Source organism: Equus asinus, chromosome 7 (genome assembly GCF_041296235.1).
Source record: "Equus asinus isolate D_3611 breed Donkey chromosome 7, EquAss-T2T_v2, whole genome shotgun sequence".
NCBI lineage: Eukaryota > Metazoa > Chordata > Mammalia > Perissodactyla > Equidae > Equus > Equus asinus.
The window spans coordinates 14,430,196-14,438,035 of NC_091796.1; the positions used below are offsets into that span (position 1 = coordinate 14,430,196).

A 7,840-nucleotide genomic window follows, 5' to 3' on the forward strand; every position below is an offset into this window, starting at 1 on the left:
CATATCAAGGTAGCATTGTAAGAAGAGCATTTGAGTTGGAAGATGTCCTGGCTGTTTTTCAACAATAAAAGCTGCAACAAGAACCAAACCTAAAAAATTGAAAGTGATTACCCGTGGTGGAGTCAGGAACTGCTCATTTATATTATTGGCCACTATATTGTTTATTTTCATAACCACATGCAGTTATTCTTTTGGTTAAAAAACAAAATGAAAACTCAGGGGCCAGCCCAGTGGCATAGCGGTTAAGTTCGCACACTTCCTCTTCGATGGCACAGGGTTCACCTGTTCAGATTCCAGGCACAGACCTGCACACCGCTCATCTAGTCATGCTGTGGCGGTATCTCACATACAAAATAGAGGAAGACTGGCACAGATGTTAGCTCGGAGACAATCTTCCTCACCAAAAAATAATAAAATAAAATAAAATAGGAACATAAATCAAATGAAAATGAAAACACCACAATCACCAAAAGATAAAACAATTATTAAAATTATTTTAATTAAATAAGAACTAAAAACATTATTAGGTATTATCTAAACTATGTAAGATACATGCATGAAGATACTACACTTGATCTTAGCCAAAAGGCTGAGAAGCGATACATGCATGAAGAAAAATCTGAAAGCAGAAGTATGGCAGGAATCTCGTTTCATTGAGAACTTTGTGTGTACGTGGCTCTGAGCCTCTCAAGTCCCTGCCCTCAGGAAATTCACAGTCCAGTTAAAAGGAAAGGCAAATGAATCAACAACTACAGAACAACACTTTGAATTCAATGACAGGTATGCATAGGGTCCCAGTAACTATGGAGGAGAAAGATCTAAAGAAGACCAGAAAAAAAAGCAGAGAGGGAGGGAGCCTCATTTGCCATCCATGGGATAAATAGTACATCAACTTTTTATTCTGAAGCTAATAATTAATGGGAAAGATTAAGCATTTACCCTTCATTTGTAGGAGAAACAGTAGTTTATACCTAATGAGGGAAAGTTGGTACTCTCTCTTGCTCTCTCAACAGAAGAATGCCAGCTGATAAATGTAGAGAGAACAACAGAATTTAAACTGTCCTGTGGCAACCCCAATGAAATAATTGATCAGGCAAGGATCATCAATGGATGCTAAAACTATTAAGTGAAACATGGAATATTTACATGGAATCTGTTTCCTGTATGGAAAACCACTTAAAATCATAGTGGCTTAAAACACCATTTATTATTTCTCATGACTTAGCAATATAGGCAGAGCTCCCTGGAGAGGAATTGCCTCTGCTCCCCGTAGTGTTGACTAGGGCGGCTTGATCAGGGTTGAAGAATCCTAGATGGCTTCACTCACATGTCTGGTGCCTCCAGCTGGGCTGGCTGGGCTTCTCTCCTTCATGTAACCCAGTCTCGTCATTCAGTAGTACAGCCTGAGTTTCTTTACTTGGTGGCTTAATCCCAAGAGGGCTGAGAGGGATATCAAGGTACCATTGTAAGAAGAGCATTTGAGTTGGAAACTTCAAGACCTCTTAAGGCCCATAAGTAAGGAAATACCACTTCCACCACATTGTACTGGTCAAACCAAGTTACAAGGCCAGTCCAGATTCAAGGGATGAATTCTCTTGATAGGAGGAACAGCATATACAAACAGGAATGGGAGAAATTCTCGGTGACAATCTACCAACATTTCAAAGTGTCGCTCCCAGATTACTTGCTCATTGTGGAGGGGAACATGATCTTTACAAAGCAGAGAGAGAATTGTCACCACTTTACCCAAAAAATCAAATTAAGCATCACTTATAGTGGGCAACCAGACATCATGTGCCGCCTGGTGGCTTGCAATACAAAACACACTTAGGTGTTCCTCCCACAAATGTGTAATCTGAATCTAATCAAGCCATAGACTTAACTGCTGGTTAACAGAAGATTCAGGGGAGAGAGGAATAAAAAACAATAACATCAATCAGTCAAAACAGAATATATGGCGTCTATTAGACAACCGGCCTGGTCTCTCCAAAAAGTCAATGTCATTAAACAAAAATAAATAAAAGTTTGAGGGACTTTTCAATCTAGAAAAAACTGAAGACACATAACCCACTAACCCAGTGAAATATGTGAACCTTGATTGGATCCTGGTTTGAGGGGAAAAAACAGCTGTAAAAAACATTTTGGAGATAATTGAAGAAATATAAATATGAACTAGATGTCGGATACTATTATGGAATTGTTATTAATTATCTCGAGTGTCATGATGGTATTGTGGTTATACTGGTGTGTGTTGTGCCCTTATTTTTAGAGGATACATCCTGAATTATGTACATACAAGGATGAGAGGTGAAGTCCCAGGATGTCCGGAACTTTCTTTGAAATTAGACATACACACACTCACTCCCCACATAGGGCAAATGTGACTAAGTAAATCAGACTGAAGGATTAAGGATCATTTTCGGAGGAGGTGAAACTTGGAGCCAATTTTAAAAACTTGTAGTGGTAGAAATCCGTGACTGACTGATCTTAGTCTTTCCCAAGCACTTAACACGGACCCACAAGTAGTCTATGAACAAGGTCACGGAACTATCCCTGTTCTATACAACCGAACGCCATTCTGGCTGTAATGGCAAGGCATTTGAATGTAGGTTTCCTTGATGTGGGAATAGTTGTGTCTTCAAAAGTTGCCAGAACTCAAAGACTTATATCCTATTTTCCTGAAGACTTCTATAAAATTGTCAGTAGATTCTTCAAAGCATTATTTATGGCCTAAGACATCATACATAGCAATTAAGAACAAGAAAGCCTTTTAATATTGCAATGTATGATGTCCTAGGCCATAAATAATGCCTTTAAGAATCCATTGACAATTTTATAGAAGCCTTTGCAAATTCCATATTAAAGGAAAAATGATTACATGAGAAAGTATCAATGTGCAAAAGAGCTCTGGATTATTAAATAAAAACATTAAAACTGAAAATGGAAGAAATTGGTAGCAGCCACATGAGAGTGGGAAGGGTGATGTCAAAAATGGTTAACAACAGTTAGGGTGTGGGGACAGCACCGGCCACTCTGAATGGCTGTCTAGTATCAACAGCTGTTAATCTCCCGGTGGTATGTCTAACATATTGATAAAAGTACACACACACACACACGCACACAGAATTCCTCTGAGACAATGTTAGTTCTCACAGATTCCTTCTGCTATAGGTTTGACTACAAAGTAGAGAAAGCCCTTTGACAATTTTTGTATTACTTTAGGGGATGTTGAAATTATGGGCACTTACTAATGGTGAGTCTAAATTTCAGTTCAAAAACACCAGTAGGCAAACAATATCATATTTCTACATTATCATTAAATCAAAATCATATTTCTACATCATCATTAAAACAAATTCAAATCTGCTGTGCTGTCAGCAAAATCACTGTTAGTCTTTACTCGACCCCTTCCTCTAAGGATTGTGCTGAAGTCCAAGAGCCTTCTACAGCGCCCAGAACAGAAGATAAACCTCTACCTAACTCATCAAGTGGCGCGGACGTTGTTACTGTTCAAGTCATGGACGTCCCTCGGCTCGCCCCTTCCTGTGCCAGGAACGCAGGACGAGAATCTTTGTGGGAGCTGGAAACCTCAGTGTCATCCCACCTGAGGTTTGGCCACTGAGGGGAGTGGGTGGCTCCAACCCCCAGACCTTGTGCGGTGAGAAATCTGTCCCCATTCTTGCCTCTCTTTCCCCCCTTGCTCTCGAAGTTACTTAGCTTAATCTCTTCAGTGACACGAGTGATTAGGACTTGTTGGTGGGGGAGCCAGAAGAAAGGAAAATATTTTACAGGGGGTTACGCTTTTGCTTGTTTACACAATGCAAGGGAGGCCTGCTGTCTTCACACACAGGGGAAGAGAAAAAGCAGAGAGAAAAATTAGTATCTTAATGACCTTGCCACGTATTATGAGGTCATCCCAAGAAGAGGTCGTGAGGAAAGTCTGAAGCCAAAAGCATCTCGCTCTCTCTCTGAATTACTACTAATTTAAAATCTTTCATTTTCTTATTTCATGACATGAGCATCTGTTATTTTTTTTTATCGTGGTAACATATACATAACATAAAATTTACTCTTTCTTTCTATTTTTTAAGTGTACAATTCAGTGGCATTAAGTACATTCACAACGTTGTGGAACCATCACCGCCATCCATTTCCAGAACTTTCATCAACCCAAACAGAAAGTTTCTGCTTATTTAATAGTTCCCCATTCTCCCCTCTCCAGCCCCTGGTAATCACTATCCTACTTTCTTTCTCTCTGAATTTGCCTATTCTAAGTACCTCAATAAATGCAATCATACAATATTTGCCCATTCGTATCTGGCTTATTTCACTTGGGAAAACGTCTTCAAGGCTTATCCATGTTGTGACAGGTATCAGAACTTCATTTTTTTCAAGCTGAATAATACTCTATTGTATGCGTATAGCACATTTTGTTTATCCATTCATCTGTTAATGGACATTTGGGCTGTTTCCATCTTTTGGCTACTGTGAATAATGCTACTATGAATATTGGTTTCGCAAGGATCTGTTTGAATCTCTGCTTTCCATTCTTTTGGGTAGACACCTAGGCATGGAACTGCTGGGAAGTCTATGTTTAATTTTCTGAGAAACCGCCAAATTGTTTTCCCCAGTGATGGCACCGTTTCACCTTCCTACCGACAATGCATGAGGGTTCTAATCTCTCCTGCCTGCAGCAGCAATTATTGCTCGATATCCTAATGGTGATTTTCAATTTCCCTCATTCCTGCCACATTTATTAATTGAAATTCTTCTATATGTAAGAATTGCCCTTTCTCGCTCATTTTCAAGCCTCTTTCTTTCTTTTTTTTTTAGTTTAAAGGTTTACTTTATAAGCTAAACTAAAGAAGTAAAATATGTATTTTTTAACCCTAATTTATGAAGTAATACAAATTTAACTATACTTTTTTTTGTAAAAAAAAAAAATGCTATTCCAGAACGTGGCATATAGTACCTAATGATGATGATGGAGTGATTAAGAAGAAGAAAAATATTTGTACTCATTTTATTTGAAATATGACTTGGTTTTGTAGTCACAACTGATGTGAAGTGCTGAAACAGTAACGTGTCATTATCGAGGAGGTGTACTGACCAACGCAACAACGAAACCATCATGACTTAAGTGGAATTTGCATCAAACTATAAAGAAATAAGTTCGAAACCAAAAGAATTATTTGGAAGAAGATTATAAAGCCAAGAAAGGCACATGTGAACAGTAGGGCTTTGCAGATTCTTTATAAAGTAGCACGCCCGTTTGTTGAGACTAGAAACCCATACGCATTGCTGAGACATCAGTGAAGGACGGCAGCAGTGAGATTTGCTTGGAAATGTTAGGTGAATCTGCATCGAAGAAGGCAGCTGAAGGACCACTGCTCAATGAACCACAACTTAACATATTCCAGAACCAGAATACCAATTCACAGAACAAGGAAAGCCAGCTAAGTATGTTTATCACAACTTGATGGATGTACAGATATTGGTAACGGCAATTCTTTTAGCATATACACACTTGTAACATGATGACGTGAAGGAAAAGTTCCTTATTTCCAGTTTCATTGCTGACAAACACAACTAGCTCTGAGCTTTACAAAACTGTGAAGGATTCCTTTGTCAACAAAGGTGGCTTGTTGTTAAGTTTTCTGCAGGAATGTGTTCTAATAGTGCAGCTGCAATGTCTGGAAAGCATCTGCAGCTACTTTGTGCCAGAATGTAAATCAATGCATTGCTTCCTTTGTGCTGTGAAAAATATTAGCTGAACTAAACTGTACGCTTAGTGAAGTGGCAAAATTTGTGCATTCTGTAATGTTTATAAATTAAACTTGAAATTATTTAATGAGATGATGTCTTAGTCAGCTAGGGCAGCCACAATACAACATCACAGATGGGGTGGCTTAAACCACAGAAATTTATTTCAAGCAGTTCTCGAGGCTGAGAAGTCCAAGGTCAGGGTGCCAGCAGATTCAGTTTCTTGTGAGAGCTCTCTGCCTGGCTGACCGCAGACTGCCTTCCAGCTGTGTCCTCTTGTGGAGTGGGGGGCATGGGAAGAGAGAGACATCTGAAGCCTTCCCTTCATTAATGTCCCTAAGAAGGACATTAATCCCATCAGATCAGGCCCCACCTTTAAGACCTCATTTAACCTTAATTACTTCCTTACTCCAAATACAGTCACATTGGGGGTGAGAGCTTCGACATATAAATTTTGGAGAGAACACAATTCAGTCCATAGGAGATGACATGAAAGGCACTCACAAACTGCTGGGAAATGATGATTATTGAAGGGAAAAACAGTGTAACAAACCAATCTGGACCGAATTTTTTAAAAGCTGTGAACTGGACAGCTAAGTTTGCTTGTATGTCTCAATTTTATGGTATTTTTAATTATCTTAATTAACTTGCATGCAAGGAATAAGTATGACATGTTTTTCAGTGGCCGATAAAAATTGAAGGGCCAAAAGAAAAGTTAGAGGCTTGAAAGAACTGAGTGTCTACAGATTTTGATGACATCTTCCATAGTTTACAACAACCATCAATGATGGTTTTGATATTGTGATTTGTAAAAAATTATCATTGAAAAGATCAAGAATTTGGTAGAACATTTTGAATTTTATTTTTCATCAAAAGAAGATCCACTCATGGGGCTGGCCCGGTGGCGCAGCGGTTGGGTGGGCACATTCCACTGTGGCGGCCCGGGATTCCCCGGTTCGGATCCTGGGTGCGGACATGGCACCGCTTGGCACGCCATGCTGGGGTAGGCGTCCCATATATAAAGTGGAGGAAGATGGGCACAGATGTTAGCTCAGGGCCAGTCTTCCTTGGAAAAAGGAGGAGGATTGGTAGCAGTTAACTCAGGGCTAATCTTCCTCAAAAAAGAAAAAAAAGAAGAAGAAGAAGATCCACTCATAAGAAATTCATGGATCTGGAATCCATTTATTTCATCAAAAGATAATTTATATTTAACCATAACTTTATGGGATAAATTATCAGAACTCATAACTCATGAATGAATTGCAGATGAATTTTGAAATACACCATTTGGATAAAGTTAGAAATGAACATCCTGAACTTGATGAAATTACTTTAAAATTTTTTCTTCTTTTCTGGCCAATATTTCTGAGATTTTTGTGGGAGCGTATCAAAACAAACATTCAAATAGCTTTGTTATACATTATGCCTTGTGAGTTGCGTTGTTTATGACCCAACCTACACTAGATAACAAGAAAGAAGCAGGCTCATTGCTCACAAGGAAAACTCCACATAGACATGTTCATTCAAAGTGTGAATAGGCATGTAACATGAGGAATTGCTATTTCACTCATAAGTTTTTTTATTAAGAAAGCAAAATGACAGTTACCAGTGTAATAGTGTTTCAGTTATCTGTTGCTTCATAACAAATAACTCCGGAGCTCAGTGGCTTGAAACAATGACAACCATTTATTTCACTCATGAATCTACAGTTAGGGCTCAATATGGATGGCTCGTCTCTGCTCCATGTGGTGTCACTGGGCCTTGGAGAATGAAATATCAAAATGGCTTACTCACATGGCCAGCAAGTTGGTGTTAACTTTTGACTGGGAGCTCAACTGGGACTGTGGGCTGGAGGCCTCAGTTCTTCTCGTGGACTTCTCACAGACTGCTTGAGCTCACTCAGAGGATGATGGATCCATTCCAAAGGTGAGCGTCCCAGGAAGACCAGAGAGAAGCTACCTGTCTCTTTGGAATTTATTCTAAGTCTGACAGTGTCATTTCTGCCTGCAGTCCGTCGGTCAAGGCAGTCACAAAGGCCCAACCAGGTTCAAGGGAAGGGGATACAGACCTCACCACT

The 7,840-nt window shown here is 39.4% G+C and overlaps 1 pseudogene; it reads right to left on the reverse strand.

Moving 5' to 3' along the window:
* Positions 1–522: 522 nt before the first annotated feature.
* Positions 523–601, reverse strand: LOC123287545 (U2 spliceosomal RNA; annotated as a pseudogene).
* Positions 602–7,840: the final 7,239 nt, after the last annotated feature.